The 20926-nt window shown below is 35.8% G+C and overlaps 1 pseudogene; it reads left to right on the top strand.

Annotated features, from left to right (window-relative positions):
* Positions 1–6496: 6496 nt before the first annotated feature.
* On the top strand, positions 6497–7656 carry LOC129447096 (leukotriene B4 receptor 1-like; annotated as a pseudogene).
* The last annotated feature ends 13270 nt before the right edge of the window (positions 7657–20926 follow it).

Here is a 20926-nt window from a genome sequence, read left to right as displayed (position 1 = left end):
GACGACAGCAACTTCCAAGTGGGTGGAGTCTATGAATGCTTACCTGCTCAGATTCCACGCCCCTAAACGACCTGCTGCATAAAAGCTCGGATACGGTATATTTAGCTCAGACATGGGTAACCTTTTAGATGGAGTGTCATGTTGACATTGACACTGCACGATCAATTTTAGAATGAAAACAATTTTGCAAATCTTTCCAAGGCTGTGCTTGAGGACAACTTAATAAACAATACTATCATCCAAACAATATGCCTGTGTAGACGACAGACTTTAATAATAAATAAATAAACAAATAAATAACCATAATTTGGTTCAATGTGGTAGCATTAATTTAGGAGTAAAGGTTCCCTCTAGTGTACACATGCAGTATTAGGTCGAAGTGAATAGTGTTTGAAATAGTCTAAAAGTACTTTGGGTACCTAAAATTATATGTCTGCTGATTTATAGAATAGTTTCAGTGTCATAAAAAAAGCTGTGTTATATTTTAGTAAGGACATCGCATAGACATTGTTTTTATACAAGGCTATAATAATTTTTATTTTACGGTATCAAACCTTTTTACATTTTTATTAGGTCAAAACACAAATATTTCTTTAATAGCTTTTTTTACTAGCAAATACCAATTAAATTAGTTTTTTACGTTTTATATTTGTGAGGAGAGGACATTTTCTCAGAAATAACCAAACCTAAAACACACGCACGCACGCACGCACGCACACACACACACACACACACACACACACACACACACACACACACAAACAAATACTTTTATTTATAGGGTTTATTTCAGTTGCATGTTTTAAAGTTTTAATGAAATCAGGCCTAAAGTTTTGTTTCAGTCTGGGATTATTGCTTGTTCGTCTATCACAAATAGCTACAACTTCAATTTTTCAGTCTGATCATAAAGCCTTTTAATAATGTCTCAAATACTGGTGGGATATATTTGTAGAAAAATAAATCTTTTAACATACTGATACATAAACACATAAGCTCAGGGTTCATGGTGGACAGATTTCCCTCTTTGCCTACTGGATCAATGCTGCAGACTGAGTGTTGACATTGGGGCCCAGGATTTTGGTCATAGTTGCAACAACTCTGTAAATCTTGTTTACTCGTCATGTTTATCCAGTAGTACTGTGCCAGACAAAAAGTGTGGCTTACCTTATGCCATACATGATATTTCTTTCTTTTTGTAAACCTCTAACATGTTTAACAGTGTGTTTGAAATTTAAGGTTGCAGTAACCCTTTACACCCACTCTGATTTAAATTCTGCTTAATTTCATCAAAATGAAATGTTCATAATCACTAACATGAATTGTATTACAGCTGTATCTCTTTTAGCTGTTTACCCAACAGTGTGGTGCAGGGGTGGCCCACCAGGGGCCAGCAATTACTTTGGGGGTGGCACAGAAAACATCATTATACAAAACAAACAAACAAAAAACAATTATATAACCCTAAAATACTTTTTAATTTATTGTTTTAGTGGGTAGAGTCTAAATATTTTTTAACTTTACTTTCTTTCTAATTACATTATTGCAGTTCCATGGTCTGCCCTGTTCCCCCGCAAACACAAACGTGAAACTGCTTCTCTGTTGTACTTCTGCATGCACAAGGGTCAAGTTCAAAAAAAAAAAAACCCTGAATTGACAAATAAAGGCTCGTCATTTACTTTTCTTTTTTTACTCCTTAATCAATTTTGATAAATGTACTGAATGAATAGTTATTGAACTCTCATGAATACAGCATAGCGCAATTAACTATTTACAGACACATAAAATAATGACGTATAATGCTTATGCTTTATACTCACAGTCACTTGCAAAGAATTTACATTATAGTCAGGCCCGGCTCCTCAGGAGGGCCACAGTGGGCCTGGCCCACCCAATCAGAGGCTTGGCCCACGCTGGACCCACACCACATAACAGCCAACCTTTTGGCTAAAAATCTGTAATGTTATACTATATTAATAGACATGAGAATAATCCTTAAGAAAAACAGCATTTCAGATAAAATTTACATTTTTAGTTTGTAACAAGTTTGTTTTAGTTGATGTAAATAGTTTTTTTTAAAGAACTGCCCCTTTATATCAAATCTAAAGTTACTTAATTGATACAAGATCTGTTAAGGGGTCAAAACAAATATTACAAATGCAAAAAGAGAGAATGTAAAAATAAACATGTTAAACATTTTTATATAAAGTTACTAAATAATTTCAAAATATGTACAAAAAATAAGATGACTTACCAAGTCATAATTACGACTTACCAAGTCATCATTACGACTTACTAAAATTACGACTTACAAAAATTACAACTTACAAAAATTACGACTTACCAAGACATAATTACTACTTACCAAGTCATAATTACGGCTTACCAAAATTACCAAGTCATAATTATGGTAAGACTTACGACTTACCAAGTCATAATTACGACTTACAACTTACCAAGTCATAATTACAACTTACCAAAATTACCAAGTCATCATTACGACTTACCAAGTCATCATTACGACTTACTAAAATTACGACTTACAAAAATTACAACTTACAAAAATTACGACTTACTAAGTCATAATTACTACTTACCAAGTCATAATTACGACTTACCAAAATTACCAAGTCATCATTACGACTTACCAAGTCATCATTACGACTTACAACTTACCAAGCCATAATTACAACTTACCAAAATTACCAAGTCATCATTACAACTTACCAAGTCATCATTACGACTTACGACTCACTAAGTTATCATTACGACTTACCAAGTCATAATTACGACTTACTAATTACGACTTACGACTTACTAAGTCATCATTATGACTTACCAAGTCATAATTACTACTTACCAAGTCATAGTTACGACTTACCAAGTCATCATTACGACTTATAACTTACCAAGTCATCATTACGACTTACTAAAATTACGACTTATCAAAATTGCGACTTACCAAGTCATAATTACGACTTACCAAGTCATAATTACGACTTACCAAGTCATCATTACGACTTGCGACTTACCAAGTCATCATTACGACTTGCGACTTACCAAGTCATCTTTACGACTTACCAAGTCATCATACAGTAAGTCGTCGTAATGATGACTTACGACTTACCAAGTCATCATTACAACTTACCAAGTCATCATTACGACTTACCAAGTCATCGCCACTCGCTTTTGGTCGCCACTTGATTTCGGTTTCCAGTCAATTTCGGTTGCCACTCGAATTCGGTCGCCACTCGATTTTGTATCACCACGAAATCCATAGACGACTTTAATTTAGTTGTAATATGCTAATACTACAGAACATTAGATTTTAATAGTTTGCTTTGTTTTATATTAGTGTTTTTTTCTTCGGATGTTTAACTTACAGACAGACTTTTATTTTGGCACTTTATGAGTATATGATAGACGACTTTTATCAAAATAAACTCTTAAAGCAGCTCTGGAGATTATGTTCACCTGCTCATATGTTAAATTCACGAGTGTCACACGTGTAGTATGGTAAACCGTGAAACTTATTTACTGAAAAGACACACAGAACAAGCGGCCTCTTGCCTCACGGGCGATAAAGGGTTGACAACGAGCAGTTTAGTGAGTGAATCACAATATCCCAAATCCTTAAAAAGTCCAGGATGACCATCACAAGAACAAGCACGTAATCTTAATAAGATTCACATGGGACTCCACATTGTAGTCCCAAGTTCATGTATAAAGTTTGGTAATTACTGGTACTTCAGAGGTTTAACACTACATAGAAAAACCAATTGTTTCACTCATTTATACTTATCAATCATCGCCACTCGATTTCCGTCGCCACTCGATTTTCGTCACCACTCGATTTTCGTCGCCACCCAATTTCCGTTGCCACTCGGTCGCCACTCGATTTTCATCGCCACTCGACTGACACACAACCCTTTATCGTGCGTGAGGCAAGAGGCCCCCAGGGGGGAGGAGGTTGCTGGAAGAGCTCACTTGTAGAAGAGATGAGGCGATGATCACCGAAGAAGAGAAGAGAGATAATGAGATAAAGTTTTTTGCCCACCTAAGTTTGAATTGACCAATGAGAGCTGAGCAGGGGAACTCTCTTTGTCCCCTTAACTGTTAATTTGCATCTTTATGTCTCCAGGTTCCTTTGCAAAATATTAGTCCAGATCATTGAATAACTAGAATGAATTGTTTTACCGTCATACCATATTTATCAATGAAGAGGAAATTGAAAGGTGAACCGTTTGATACACAATCTGAATGGTTTTAAACAAGCATTAAGTTGTGATTCATTCCGAAGATGAATAACAAACTAAACATCTCTATTTGTCAGAGGTAGACCTAGTCATAGAAACACAATTGTACATGAAAATACAAGTTATTTAAAAAGCAGTTTATAAAAGAGGGAACCAACAAACATCACACATGCATAAATGTATTTACAGACAAGATCTAAAAGAGTTTGTCATATGGTCTCAAAGACATTCTCTGCAGGGCTATTCACACCTTATCAGCTCTCTGTTGAGCTTCAAAGGGGTGTCGTAAAATGTCCCATTGGGCGGAATAATAATAATAACTAGAAAATGCATTTCTGGAGGAACTGCGAAAGTGTGCTTGCTCTAGTGCCGTCGATTAAGTTTTTTATCTTGTGCATTCTCAGATTGGAGTCCCAAGTTTATGTACAAAGTTTGGTTTGAATAAATTATGTTGTTGTAATGTTTTAGAAATCACTGCACTGGTACTTCAGAGGTTTAATACTACAAAACGCAATCGATTCACTTATTTATACTTATCAAAATAATTGTAGGCAGGGTCCAAAATTTTCAATAATCAAATAGAGAAAAAATGTTACACTAAATGAAAGGTAAGAAAAACATTTATTCTGAAATAACAAAAAAATATATCAAATGAAGTTGTTCTGTATTTCCATTTAGTAGTCATTTCTTGAGAGACTCTTGGCTTTTAAAGTTCATAGGTCAAGTGTTAGAACTGTTTTCACAGAAAGTAGGCCAAATGCTTAGTGGTAAGTTGAGACAGTGGTTTCATGCATTTTCATTAACATTTAATATATTTCCTTTGTGGCCTATATTTTCAAGAATTTATTAAAGAAACATTTTAGCAAAACAATGAAGACATATCATAGGATTGTCCTATAGAATTAAAGACAGAGCTCTAATGAAAAGAGAAGTGATCCAGACTTCTCAGATCTGCTAAGACAGACATACCAGGAAGTACCGCTACCGATGTAAATGCATTGTCTTAGTTCTCAATGGTGATGAAGTTTATTTGCATTTCATTATTTATCAAATACCAAAGAGTGTTGAATTGTTTGGAAAAAAACAAAATTAGTAGGGAAAACTACTAATTACAAAGATTAGAAAGTGTACGTCTTGTTAAAGAACAAAGTGAAACAATGCTGAAATAAAAAATGCACATACAGACTCTAGACTGTTTGAACTATAAATAAGGAAGGTTTAAAAGAAGTAGAAGTTATATATATATATGATACCCTTTCGGTTTCACAGACAAGGCTCAAGGCTAAGACAAATGTTTATCTGTCTCAACTGAAAATAACTTGCCATTGCCATTGATTTGTCTCAAGATACACACCAGTAACGGCATTACTTTATAAAAGATAAGATCACAGGCATATTTATTTATAAATTAAAGATAAATTAATTTATCTTAAAGAGGACATTTCACAATACTTTTTTAAGCTGTAAAATAAATATGGTGTCCCCAGAGTGTGTATGTGAAGTTTAAGCTCCTAATACCATATGTTTTATATTTATTATAGCATGTTAAAATTGCTGCCTTGTGTGAACAAAAATGTGTCTTTTTAATGAAAAGATGAATGAGCTGATTCCTGCGTTAAATGGCAGTGCTGTGGTTTGATTGTTATTATCCCTTTATGACATCACAAGAGGAGCCAAATTTCAATTACTTATTTTTTCACATGCTTGCAGGGAATGGTTTACCAATACTAAGTTACTGGGTTGTTCTTTTACACATATGCTAGGTTGATAGAAGCACTGGGGACCCCATTATAGCACTTATACAAGGGAAAAGTCTGTTTTTTTATTATATGTGATTAAGTTTAACTACTAAGGCCTAGTCCTGGCTAAAACAAGGCAAAATTTGGGCTGTCAGTGATCATTTATTAGACGTTTAACCATAGCCCAAAATAAATGAAATAAAATATTAATCCAAGTACATTGTAATCACAGTTTACTTTGCTAATGGAATATCACTCATCTCGCAAGTTATTTTGGCAAGTACAACATGTAGTCAAATTTAAGTTCATTTTGGCTAAATATTGGTTACTCATAGCCGGACTATATCGTGTCTATAGTTAACCTAGATGTTAAATGACGCTACTGTTTGCTGGGTATTGCTTATACATAAACCTTAGTGCAGCCTTAATTAAAGGACTTTAGGAGTTTGAACTTTTAAAAAATATATAGGTGTAAATTGTTTTGTGATGTTGACGTGACCACACTTGAGGACACTGCAAATATACACAGAAAGTACTTATATAGATATATTCTAAATGCATACATAGCCTACAGTACACTCAACTTCCTATTTCAATGTGCAAGTGAAACAAGTGTCAAGTTGGTCCACTTTCCATCTGACAATCCTTCAGCACGGTCATCATGCAAGGCACAGACGGCTCTCAATCAAACTTCACACAATGGACCCCTGAGAGTAAGACAAGTGGTGCCATTTTTGGGATATGCATGATACTTGGCATCCCAGGAAATTTGGCGGTAGTGGTGATTATATTAACATGCTTCAAAAAGAAATCCTTCACTTTACATCTGATGCTCAATTTGGCTGTGTCTGACATCATATGCTTGCTCACAATGCCACTCTGGATCAATAATCAATTGAATGGCTGGAATCTCAGTAAATCTGCCTGCAGGCTCTTTATCGTCATACTCTACGTAAGTGTTATTTCCAACCTTCTGACGGTCACGCTGATGAGTGTTCAACGTTATCTGCAGGTTCTGTATACTCACCAGTGGGCCAAGCTGGGCAGAAGAGGAGAAAAGGCTCTACTGGTCAGTCTGTGGACAATATCCCTTGTCATTTCTGGACCGTATTCGTTAATGTATGATGCTGGAGAAAAAGGATGTGAGATTTCCATATTATCCGGAGCTGAGAGGTTATTCGTTTTGTGTTTTGAGACTGTGTTATGCTTCATCGTTCCATTCTTTACAATGCTAATCTTTTACTTCTATCTTCATAAGAAAGTAAACCAAAAGGCATTCTTGAGACACCAACGGATGACTAAAATGGTCACTTGCATTTTGGTGGCTTTTTTGTATTGTGGGTCCCTTACCATATTTTTAATCTTGTTGAGATAACGGCCATAATATTGAAGTTTTCATACCAACACACATCTGAGAAGTTGCTTGACTTGACACAGCGTCACAGACACATTGTTGAAGGCTTTGCCTCCTTCAACACCTGCGTGAACCCGTACCTCTATGCTTTTTCATTTAAAAGACTTCGAAGAAAAGATAAACAGCCAGAGAAAGACAATAATGGTATTAAGTGTTCCAGCGAAATGTATTGATGTAATAAAATGAAAATATTGTGTGAATGTTGAGTAAATGCAAATTTGTTACTTGGACACAATTTACATTTCATGCCATTTTAAAATAACACATTTTGTGTATTTTAACTTCATTAACTTAATACAAATATTAATTGCATTGGTTATGCTGATTCAAACCATGAATTTTAAACCAAATGATCGTTTTGGTCTGTTTGGTTGCCAGTGCATTAATTGACTTCACAAAACGGATGTGGCTGCAATACATATTTAGTATGTTTATTAGACACAGTTGTACAGTATTGTTAGGTTTCTAATGTTCCTGTTCCTGCTTGTGCAAAGTAGAATGACCTAATAAAGAAATGCTTAATGAAAGAAAGTCTTTTTTGGGATATTTTCATTTCACTAAGTACAGTACAGTACAGTTCAGCTCTGCAACATAAAGAAAGATACAGTGCAACTTTCTTCAGAAACAATATTACGCGAATAGTTCCTTCTTAAAGCAATCCAATTGATAATCAAAGCCGCTTGCCTTCAAAACATTTCACTTCTCTAAAAAGCTAAACAATTCATCATTGTTTTAAAGCTGAAGACTTGAGGCTGCTGTAAAATATAAAATAAATGTAAAAATAAAAAGCAATACTGAGAGAAATTTAGAAAATGTAGATGTCTATAAAATACATGGTGTCATCTGATAAATTCACCAATTTGATTGGCATAATGCTTCTTAATACTTCTCATGACCTTTCATTTTAAATCCTTAATGTCAAAATTAGAATGGGTCTCAAATGTCTTGTTTGGTTTAATGTTCAAGTTATAATGTATTGTATATACAGTATATGCTGTAGGCTTATGAATCTGAATTACAACGCCAAATTCTTTAGCATGTATTTGTGTTGTACTTTGTTGAAATGTCCACATGACCACATCTGAAATAGCATATGTACTTGTTATGGGGAATCCTGAAGTTGATTTTTGTTGGCACACCTCTTTGAGTTATTATAACGATGGAGACTTTATTATAGAAATAATAAGGCTAAATTCTGCCAAATTCCAAAATTATTCCAACATTATATTCGCTTTGAATGATCTCCTGTGTAACTACATAGTAAAATAGTGTCAAAGCATTATCTGGTAAAGAGCAAGACCCTCTGTCTTCCCTTGCACAATTTGGACCATTTTTTAAGATTTACTTTAATTAGGCAAGAATAAGCCAATATTATGAAGCTGCAGCCGAATTTTACCTGCATTTGGCGGGTGTTAAAGGACAAGTTCGGTGTTTTGCACTTAAAGCCCTGTTTTCGGATTGTTTGGGATGGAATAGAACGGTTTTGACTGAAATTTCGACATATGCGGCCCCCGGGAGTTTTCGGGTGTTTGTTGTTTCACCTCCCACCTCTACAATGGGTGTATAGGTGCAGTGGGATAATCCTTCCTAAAATGCATTAAACTTTTGTTTACAAAGACGTGAAACTCACCGAGTTGTCAGGAGTGTTCACTGATATGCTCACACAAAAATCGCTGCAAAAGATGCTTTCCAACAGGTGTTTTAGCATTCGTTGTAAACTTGTGGACCTATTTTTCCAAACGCCTCACACTCGTATATTCTTCCGCTTAGAGCTTGAATAATAGACACTCCAGCCCAGTTGGTGGCGATAATCTGACTTTGCCAATTGCAAGAATACAAACAACGTTCCCGGCACGGAGTAATACCGTACCTCACAGCACATCTAATACAACTCAATGGAGTTGGCAAAAACTACAATAAAACCTGTTGGGATGCGTCTTTTGCAGCGATGTTTGTCTGAGCATATCAGTGAACACCCCTGACCACTCGGTGAGTTTCACGTCTTTGTAAACGAAAGTTTAATGCATTTTAGGAAGGATTGTTCCAGTGCACCTATGTAGAGGTGGGAGGTGATACAACAAACACCCGAAAATTCTCAGGCCAGCATTATATGTCCAAATTTCAGTCGAAACCGTTCTATTTCATCATTAACAATCTGAAAACAGGGCTTTAAGTGTAAAATACAGAACTTGTCCTTTAATGTTAAGCCCTGAGTAACATTCTGATTCTGATGATGCTGTTTCATGCGCCACCTGGTGGATATATTGTGTTAGGGATTAAGCTTCATGTAAGTTTTAAGTGTGCCTAAAAAAATAAAAAATAAACCACAATACTGTAGTGTAGTGAATACATCTCTTGATGCCTTTAATATTTTCTTATCTCCTTAATGAAGAAATGTGACTATTACTTTGTTACTGCTTGGAGCGGACTGAGAGTGTGATTGTGTGTGGTAAATGTGTCTGATGATGCATGATTTGTGTAAGAGTGCAAGTTGTCTTATTTTTCTGTTGTGTTGTCGTCCTTACAAACCACTTAAGATTTCAGATATAAGCACACTGTGGCATTATTCTGCCATTTACAAATATTTCCAGTGTGCTTTACAACTGTTTGTTCTATAGGTTTTTGTAACACTCCTTGAAAACTGATATTTGCAATTTTACATACTAAAGTCTTTTAAAATGTAGAATTATGTTGCCTAATATGTATGTATGAGTAACAAAAGAAAAACAACAACCTGTGTCATGTAATCATAATTGTGACCATGGACCAAAAAGCAATTATAGAATCCACCCATTTCTGTGTGTTATTATTGAAACAACACATTTCGCATTACACCTAATGTGTTAAAAGCTCAACACAAAAAGATGTGTAAAAAATTAACACATCCTTTATAAGAGTGTAGAAAACAATCAGATGGCGAGCACCTCTTCTCATCTAAAGTTAGGGGTCTTAAGGGCACAATGGGTCCAGTCTAATTCAAAGGTTAGTTTAAAACGCTGACTAAAGCCTGGTTTAAAAAGAATTATCTTTGAGGGTTTGATTTTAAAAGATTTTAAAAGATTTTAAAACTAGCCATGTGAACCACCATCCACATACTTCTAATTGTATTTGTTATGGTTTCATTTCCAGAAAGTTTTTGACCTGTTCTTGGGGTCCATTTAGGCCCACACAATGCTTAAAAAGTGATGATTTTAATAAACAAGGTGTTTACCATTACATACTTTAGTGTTTTAAAAGTAAGGCCATTTCTGTTTTGCAGCCCACCCACAGTACAGTGCAGGCCCTCCTTTTAATTCCTAAATAGGAAGATTATTTCAAAGTTTATAAGCTAACACATTTAGAGGATTTTTATAAAGCATTTTAGGAATTCTTAACAGTTTTTTTGTCACTGCAATGTATGAGAAGGATTAGTTGTTCACAAACATAGCTTATACACCAGAAGTTATCAGCAAGAATTTAAAATGTAAACAAACCATAATAGTACACCGACAGCGGTGTCAGCCATGCAAGGCGCCAGCCAGCTCGTCGGGAGCAGCTGGGGTCGCGGCCGCCGTGAATTCTTTAGCTAAACGGCCCTAAACCGAATCCCATTCATTTTCAATGGTAGTGCTAAAACACTACGGATGCAATATATTTTCGGCCACTGGCGCTCTCGCGGCGCACTTCCGTGTTTTGCATAGCCGGGAAATTTGAGTCATTTTAACTTCCTCGTTGGAAAGACGACTCTGCAATCCTGCTTTACTTCTCAAAGGTAAGTTTATAGTACACATCACATAAACGTTTGATTGCTGCAGCTGTTGAAATGCGTGGATTTTTGTGAACGTGCCAGTGTCGCGTTGTCAGAGATTGTAATCAAATGTCTCTCTAAAACGCATCATTAAGCTGTTTGCAAGGTGAAATATCAATGAACATGACTATAATTCACATTCATTGCAGTAATATTTCGTTTCTGTAAAACGCTGTTTATGTTTACATATATGTTTAGGACTTGAATATTATTTACAGGCTCTCTAAATTTACGTACGTCATGTAGCCTAATGTAGTTTTTATGTTTACTACTCGATACATGTATTGCGTTTTATTAGTAGGTTATGACACTTTAGGTTTCTGTAAACATGCACGTAATGTCCATAGACCGTAAAAACCCTTACGAAAATTAACCATGGTTTTATTGTGATAAAAAGTGTAGTAACTATGTTTTTTTGTGTATGTATTGATTACTATGAACAAAACCATTGTTTAACTACACCAACCATGATTTAATAATGGGTTTTGAAAACCATGGTTGTCATAACCATGGTTTTACTACAGTAACCACGTTTTTTCTTTCAACTGTAGTAAAAGACATGACTGCTTTTAATGTGAAATGTTTCATTTGTATTGGAAAACAAAATATGCAGTTCAGTGTTGCAGCATAACATTATTTGTATTGCATATCCAAACATACCTGACACTTTACAATGCTTTAATCTAAAAGTCTTTATTTTAAAATCTGTGCTTTTCCTGTTTTACAGGTCATCATGCACAAAAAGGTAGTTTTCTCCCAGAAAGGGCTAAAGTTGCATTCCGTAAGGGACCACTGGGTTATCTTCTTCAGGAACCAACTGACCAGGCCAGGGTTATCAAAAACAACCCGCCTCTGAAGGACAAATCAGCACCAATAAAGGAGGAGCTTGTTAGACAAAATGCCTTGACTGTGGTACTTCAAGGAGGAGGTGATGCATCAGACAAAAAATAAGTATTTGGTGAATACATTCTGCAGTTTGGCAAACGCAACACAGAATTATAAGCTGCAGCAATACCTACTGAGACAGCAGCAACAGTCAGGTGACTGTTCATCTGTGGTTACCCACAGGTCAGTCATTTTTTTCCACAGAAAAGAATACTTGCCATATAATCACACAAACATGCATTAAGATTGCATTGTTTTCTATGTATCTTGTTATACAGTTAAAGGGATAGTCCACCTAAAAATGAAAATTATTTAGTAATTTACTCATCCTAATGTTGTTACAAAGCTGTTTACTTTTCTTTGTTCTGATGAACATGAAGGAAGATATTTTGAGGAATGTTTGTAACCAAACCGTTCGTGAGTCCCATTCACTTCTTTATTAGTCCTTTTTCCTGCCTTGGAAGTGAATGGGTCTCATGAACAGTTTGGTTACAAACAATCATCAAAATATCTTCCTTCATGTTCATCAGAACAAAGAAATGTATACAGCTTTGTAACAACATGATAGTGAGTAAATTATTTGGGTTAACTATACCTTTAACGCGGAGGTAAATTGGAAAAATATTCAAGAAGAGTGTTAAAGCAACCCTGTAATTATCTTCTGTCTACAACAGAAATGGATGAAGACACAGAGTTTGAGTGTTCAATGCTGAGCATCACCCCCTCTAAACTACAGGTACCATGTAAGTATTTTTCTGTATTGAGTGCATGTTATTTATTATTAGTTTTTTTTTTCAAACAATACACAAATGTTTAATATATTTTTATGTGTCATATATGTTCTGTTAACTACAGTATCATCATCCTCAACAACTGAAGTGAGATGCTCTATGGAAAAAGGAAAAGGTTTTTACACATTTAGGTTCAACGCTGGAGTAGAAACTGATGAACTGAGATGAAATGCTCTCTGAAACTGAATATAAATCTTTTTATTGTTTCAGGGTTTCGTTTTGGCCATGTTTCATTAACAATAGTGTGTGTGCCGTTGGCATTATACTAACAGTTCAGGAGCCTGTAGATTGATTTCATCCCTATCATGAATTGATACAAACCCTGTTCAGGGTAAGTGTCCACTTTTTTGGAAACATAAACATTTCTGTCTACTAACACATGAGGAAATGCATGTTCTTGCATTTTGCCCTTTCACATTCCCTGCCACAGTTTGTGATGTTTGACATTTTATGTACACATTTAAAGGGATAGTTCAGCAAAAATGAAAATTAATTAACCCAGCCTTATGTTGTTTAAATATGTGTGAGTTTCTTTCATCTGAAATAGAAACAAAAGAATATATTTTGATTAATGATGGTGGGCGGTCCGTTGACGGTACCTATTGACTTCCATAGTAGGGAAAACGAATACTATGAAAGTCAGTGGGTACCGTCAACTGTGTGCCTAACATTATTTATCAAAATATATTCTTTTGTGTTCAACAGAAGAAAGAAACTCATACAGGTTTACAACAACATGAGGCTTTTTGCGTGAACTATTCCTTTAAATGTAAACAGATCACTTAAAACTGTTTGTTATTAACAAGATTTGTGTCTTGTAGAACCTCCTGCTTTCCTATCAAAGCCTTGTGATGACACTATAAAGTCACCAGTCTATGGTAAATATACTGTATTTCTGTCTCTTTGATCAAACATTTGAGTTCTGTATACTGTAGTTATAATCTTTTGTTTTTTGAAAACACCTGCACCCCTTCTTAAAGAGCTGATGTTTCTTGAGTAAGAACCATCACCTTTCACACAATCAAAGAAAAGTGTTTCAGCTACAGGTGTGTTTTATGTCAGGTTTTTGGGAGATTCTATCTTGGCCCACATTTACATCTTAACTGTTTAGCTTACATGTATTGTACACTGTTTTTCAGGAGAGCACAGCGTTGTAGACAACTTTCTTGCACGCAGGACACTTACTTTTGAGGACTGTGGCAAAAACGGTAAGAGTGTATTGCACTCGATTGGACTAGACAGGATTATGTTGAATCAACTCTATATTTGGATTGATTAATATATCCTTTTAAAAGAAAATCCTTTATCCTTTTTAAATTCTAGTTTTTAGAAACTCTCTCATCTTCAGGAACCACATCACGTAGTGTCCCACAAACAGCAGAGGCATCACATGGTAATATTGTAGTTGTTTTTCTTTGTTTACTTGTATTTTTTGTTTTAGAACATTTTACAACTTGTTAATTGTTTTTGTGCATTCAGATCCATGATCCTCTGCTTCTGGTTCTTCTGTGCGCAGCCCACCATCTCTGCATTAGAAAGTTCAAAGTAACAGAGCATTTTGTAAATATTTCAAAAATACAAACGTGATTATAATTCATATGTTTTCTTCTAAATTTCAATCATACTCAGACACATGAACCCTTTCTAAAGCTTCTCCACATCTTCCTGACTATGATCATGATGTGCTTCACTGGAATTGTTCTCATCAGCAGAGGATCTGGATGAAAACATAGCTGGAATAAATGGGTCTATGGCCAGGCTCCACTCCTGTGAGCAACCCTATGAAGACCGTGTCACTGTGGCGTTTACCTCCTCAGCCAGAGCTGATAGACACAGCCATGTACCAGGGCCTAGCAAACCAGTACAAAATTGCAGATGTGGAGAAGGCACAGTTCCAGTGTGTAGACAGGTGAGGTGTTTTAGGCTCAATGGATCACTGGCACACGTGTTTCCTCGGAGCTGTTTCAAACACAGGGGATGATTGGAGTGGCCCGCTGAAACGTCTGGTGGACCTAAAACCATTGGGTGTTAATCTCCCTGGTGTGTTTGACTCATCTCTTATTGCAGACATCAATACCGTGTCTAGAGAGGGTAGGCATGCCTAAGTATCCTGCTCTTCAGGTATCCAACAAAGATTCTCAGGAGAGGTTTGAGTTTGTTGAACCTGGATGTCGTCCTGTTGTGCTTTATTGGAGAAAGCACAGGAGAAAGACAGATCTGCCTTTGCATCCAGCTAAGCGTAGCCCAAGCCCACTGCCCAGGCTGGAGACCTTTCTGCTGATCTTGTTGTGCCATCAAGTCATGATGAGCCAGGGTCAGGTAAATATTTTAAGAAAGAAAAACATGCGCTGAAGTTATCATGCACTCACTGCCTTTAAAATAAAACTCTTAATGCTATTTTATTCTTGTAGGATTACCACCATTGATGTGCCCTTGCTGTCCTCATATCATTGTGCTGATGTAGAGCTGCAGTCAAAACCAGGTAAATATATGACAATGAACAGCAGGAAATGTGTTTATTCTCTGTACATAACACTAAACACTTGCTACAATTATAACAGGTTGTTGATGAAAGTGCTATTATTCTTGTTGAATCCATTGACGTGCTGCCTGTGCCATCGGTGTCATTGCCTTAAAGTGCCTGCATAAAGCCTCAGACAGAGATAGGTATATATTTTAAAGTACACACTGTTTTACCAAATGCTATTATAATTTATTCAGGACAAACAGATTAATGTTTCTATTTTCCTTGCTGTAGAAACCACACATATTCCCCTGCTGCCCGTAGTGGCCTCACCTGCAAAGGCCCGTACCGGACTAGTGAAGACTGGTGGGAGGGTGTTTGTTCTAGACCACAAACGATGGACATCCCCAATGAAGGAGGCCATTGACAAATTGCTTAACAAACATCATGAGAAGAAGGACATCCTTAAGCTTGTGGATCAGCAGTATGCAGCAATGGTTCAAAACTCCTGCACTGATCCAAACACCATGCTCCATCTAAAAACTAAACTACACATTTCACAATATATTAAGCACTAAGCCAAACTGCTGAACACCAGTTCTTTTTTAAACACCAGTGATGAGAAACTTAATCAGAGACAGCACCTCTGACACTCCCTGACAGAGGGGAGTGAGACCACCAGTGTGCCAGTGGTAACAATGAACTCTGCCATTCCAAACCCACCTGCACCTGCTCTGACCACACCAATTACTCAAGAGACCATCGAGAAAGTAGTTGAGGGTATTATGGAGAGGAATCAACAACAACAACAGCCAGAGCAGAAGAAAAAGCAGACAAAGATGTGTCTTGCCTGTGGACAGCCAAAGTCTCACTATGATAGAGATGGCTTCTCTATTAATTTTTTTATCAGCAAGCCCCTGTTGGGTATTTTTACTGCTCTACAAAGGTGTTTAAAGCTTATAGCATTGAGTGACTAACAATGAGTAACATTCCCTTGGCAAGACATTTTGCTTGTGTGTGTACTTTTATTGAAAGGGTTAATAAAACAAAACATTCTTTGAAACATGTCTTGGTTTGTATAGTGTGTCTGTTTGCTATTTCTATCTTATATTGACATTACTTCACTTAACATTTATTTTATCTGTAAAGAGTTATTAAAATAGTCAAATTCAAAATAGTACAACAGTTGTCTTAAATAAACTGACAAATAAAAATAACTAAACCAGTTTAATTTAGGAAACAAATAAAGAAGTTGTTCATAAAAACTTAGTTTATTTATTACAATTGCCCACCTGTTGTAATGATTTAATATTTATATACATGTACTCCTTATAGGTTTGTTGTTAATGCACATTTGATAAAATCTATATCATAATGTCAACATTTTCTACTGACACAACACACAAATGCAGATAAAACTAGCACATTTTAGAGATAAGTTAATGTTATAATTTCAAATTCTTATATTATGTGTCTATTATGCTTAAACTGCACACAAACGTGTAAAACAATAGTGCCTTGCGTGGGATTCGAACCCCGGTCCAAGCCAAAATAAAAAAAAAAGGTGAAAAATATGATTGGTTGTGACATCATTCCAGCACCCAGGACAGCAGCAGAAAAGCTTCAATTTGATTGGCTGTCACTGCATTACAACTATTCACGGCTGGCCCCCGCGGTGGAGCCGGGGATTGAACCACCAACCTTCCGGTTTGTAGACAACCTACATGAACCACTAGGCCACTGCCGCCCGATAAATGTATGTATATTTTTTTTGAAGCAGAAAACATGTGCTGCACTTATGAAATAATTCTGTGCTGGAAGAATGCTGTGCGACAAATATGGGAAATGTTGCTTTTCAAATGAAAACTTGCTATCCAGTTTCAAATCCATGTTCTTAACCATGATAAAATTAAGTCACTGTTTTGTCACTTAAAGGGGACATATCATAAAAATCAGACATTTTCTATGTTTAACTGCTATAATTGGGACCCCAGTGCTTATATCAACCTAGAAAATGTGTAAAAGAACAAACGAGTAACTTAGTTTTGGTAAATCATTCTCTGTAAGCATGTGAAAAATAGGTCATTAAAATTTGACTCCCCTTGTGATGTCAGCAGGGGATAATACAGCCTCTTAATCTGCACTATCCAACAATGGCACTGCCATTTAGAGATCAGCTCATTTGCATTTAAAAGGACACACCCAAAAATAGCACATTTTTGCTCACACCTACAAAGTGCCAATTTGAACATGCTATAATAAAAAAAAAAAAAAAATATATATATATATATATATATATATATATATATATATATATATATATATATATATATATATATATATATATGGTATTTTGAGCTAAAACTTCACATTCGTAGGCTACTCTGGGGACACTAAAGATTTATTTGACATCTTAAAAGTCTTGTGAAATGTCCCCTTTAAAGTCAGTGCGTGTGTATTGCTGCAGGATTGTTTACGTTATAAGTGCCAATATCTTAGAATCATCACCACTAGATGGAGCTAAAGTCTAAAACAGATTAAAAAAACCACACACAAGAATGACAATAAACTGTAAATATTCAAATAAGCTATAACTAACTAGCATTTTCAGTCAAATATCACCTTAATACGTTATGCAATATATAGTATTATGTAATGTGATGTGATGCAATAATATGTGATTATTCTAAAACAACGAAGAGTCAAATATGACTATTATTTTACAGAAAATCTCCAGCAAAACAGCATTTGTAAGTGAGAGTGACTATCTGTCAAGTTATTGTAAGGAAGGCTGGACTACTTTCAGACAGAGGAGTTCCTCCTCTGAGCCTGAATGACTTTTACAACAACAGGTTTCCGGTCATTTCTCTCCTCTATTCGGCTAGACACAGAGCTGATTGTGTGGCAGTGCTTTTCCAGCTTTGAATGGGCAGAGAGTGATAAATACTGTCCTCAGATCAGTGGAAACAGAAAAGTGCTTGGGCTGGTTTAGTTGCTATGTATCCACAGGCCTCACCCTAAGAACTTAGTTGCTCTCTAGACAAATTATGTTTTGTGATCTATAACAGCAGACCATTCAGGATATTGAAGTGATCTGAGTGAAATTTCAAGGATTCCCTTTCAGTCTATTATAAAGAAAATGAGCTTTGTGTCGTGTGCGGTCGTGAGAATGTGGTGATAGGATGAAGGGGGTTGGCAGAGAAAGGTTTATATATGTATAATTAATTTGTGTGTGCATGCATGTTTATGTGGACACAAGTTTCTCTGTGCTTGTAAAGTGTGTGAAAGACCACACCAGCTACACTGAACCTTAGACAAAGTGATTGATGACAGAAACTTTGGGTCCACCAGTCTTCCAAACATAGATGCATTCTGTTCACTATTAGAATTAACCCATCGTAACCATTTAACACCCCTTGTATTATCTCCAGACTGCCAAAACTGTGGTGTGGATGGAAAAAACACAAATATGCATTCTGCTTTTTCCATTTACAGACTTGCAGTATTGAGCCATAAAGATACAGCAATCAAGTTAAGACACCTGATAAAATTTTCCATGACGATGGCACAATGTGTATCCAAATTGCTTATCCTCTACTGAGGTTTTCTATAATTGTTTAAAAGGATGGCAGTTTTGCCATAATAACCAGTTGAGAAAACTTCACAAAAAGATAATTTAATGTATTTAAATGATCATAAGCTTCTTTTTTGTGTTTTGTATTAATACTGACAGAGACCTAAATTCATTGTAACCAGCAGACTTTCCTCTTAAACTCCCACGAGTTGGTCATTTGGAGTGATAGTGTCTTCTCATCTTATAATATATGTTTATAAATGGACTCTTCCTCATTCCTCATATGAGTATTCAGCAGCATTACATTTACACAATATGGCAAAAAAAAAAAAAAACCATTTGTAATTGCATGTATATTTTAAGTCACACTAATGGTGTTTTACATTTATTTTGCACAATTTTCACTGTCCGTAGCTACAACGTGAATGTTTTGATAATATAGTGTATTTATTTAATATGCAAAAAAAGCATAGGCTACTACATTTTTTAATGGCACTGGTTTACCAAAATATATATGGAGAAACATTCCCTGCAGTCACACAGGAAAGATGATCAGATAAAAAACAAACTGGGTTCAGGTAATATAGTACCACAGAGTATAGAATGCAGTACAATTCATATATACAATACATATAATACAATAGAGTGTCCACCAACGTTGACATACATATAGCACACAAGTGCTTTGTGTGGAGATAAACAGCTTGTACCTGTATAAGCAGTGTGTGTACATCTGTTAATGCAGATGGACGCTGCCAGCGATCTTTGTTCTTTGTGCTAAACACAGTCTGTGATGTCACCAAGATTGAGTTACAGGCTAGATGATTGGTTGTTCAGGTGTCATTGTATCCCCGTTGCAGGTCATTAAACAAAATCTATAGGGATTTCCTGCTCATGATAGATCACCGGCTCATACAGTGCATGAAGAATGGGGTGTGGGAGGGGTAAAATGTTTTATTTATAGCCCCAGACAGATCCTGAGTCTTCAGAATTCTGCAGAAATCTCCGCAACGCCCTTCATGTGAAAATTAATACAACTTACTTCACCCCATGTATATTCATTTATTAAATGTTTTGGTTATGTAATGTTTTAATCTACCAATCTACTACCATAATGCATTTTTGCATATTCAAATACTTCACACAAATTTCAACCCACATTCAGGGCAGAAAATGTGAAAAATGAGCAGATTGACTTACTTATCAAAACCACTCTATGAGTCAAATGCTTACATTTACATATGCATTTGGCAGACACTTTTATCAAAAGAAATTTACATGGTATACATTTTTATCAGTAGGCTATGTGTTCCCTGAGTTCAAACCATGACCTTTTGTGCTGCTGATGCAATACTCATCTGTACAGGAGATTCACCCCAATATCTTTAGGTTTCCGAAAATGAGATATAACACAAATGGAGGTGTAGGAAATATGTTGTGAATAAAAGGATAAACAGATCAAATATGTTAGCTTTTTAAAGTAACCACATCATCATTTGGCCAAAATAGCTCTGAACTCACCTTCAACTTGTGATAGGTATATCTACTATTATCTACATGACAAACTAAATACCTAGACAATATAATGATAAGTAATGTTTCGGCTCCATTCCGCCAGATATTATAATCAGACATTTACAACTTAATTATTATAACTAACTGTTCTGATTAATTTATATACTGTAGCAACACCAGACTTGAGGTCAATAGGGTCGTAACAAGTGCACAAAATCCGATGAAAGCATGCTTATTTTAAAACAACAAACAAAAGTGAAAACTCATAATACACACTTAAACTAAAATATTACATTGAATGTGGGTAAGACGGCTTTGTATATTGCTCAACAAGTCTTACACCCACATAAAAACCATCTGTAAACATTGGAGAAACACAGATGAAAGCTGAACTCAGACAACTGCTTTATTTATTACCCATCGTTATAATAAGGGTTAAAAATACAGGCGTTTGATAACGGGGTGTGGTTGCAACACATTTATTGCGGTTGCATGCGTTGCAGG

This window comes from Misgurnus anguillicaudatus, chromosome 21 (assembly GCF_027580225.2).
Source record: "Misgurnus anguillicaudatus chromosome 21, ASM2758022v2, whole genome shotgun sequence".
NCBI lineage: Eukaryota > Metazoa > Chordata > Actinopteri > Cypriniformes > Cobitidae > Misgurnus > Misgurnus anguillicaudatus.
The sequence above is the reverse complement of the archived record's forward strand: the minus strand, read 5'-3'. Positions and strand labels throughout refer to the sequence as shown.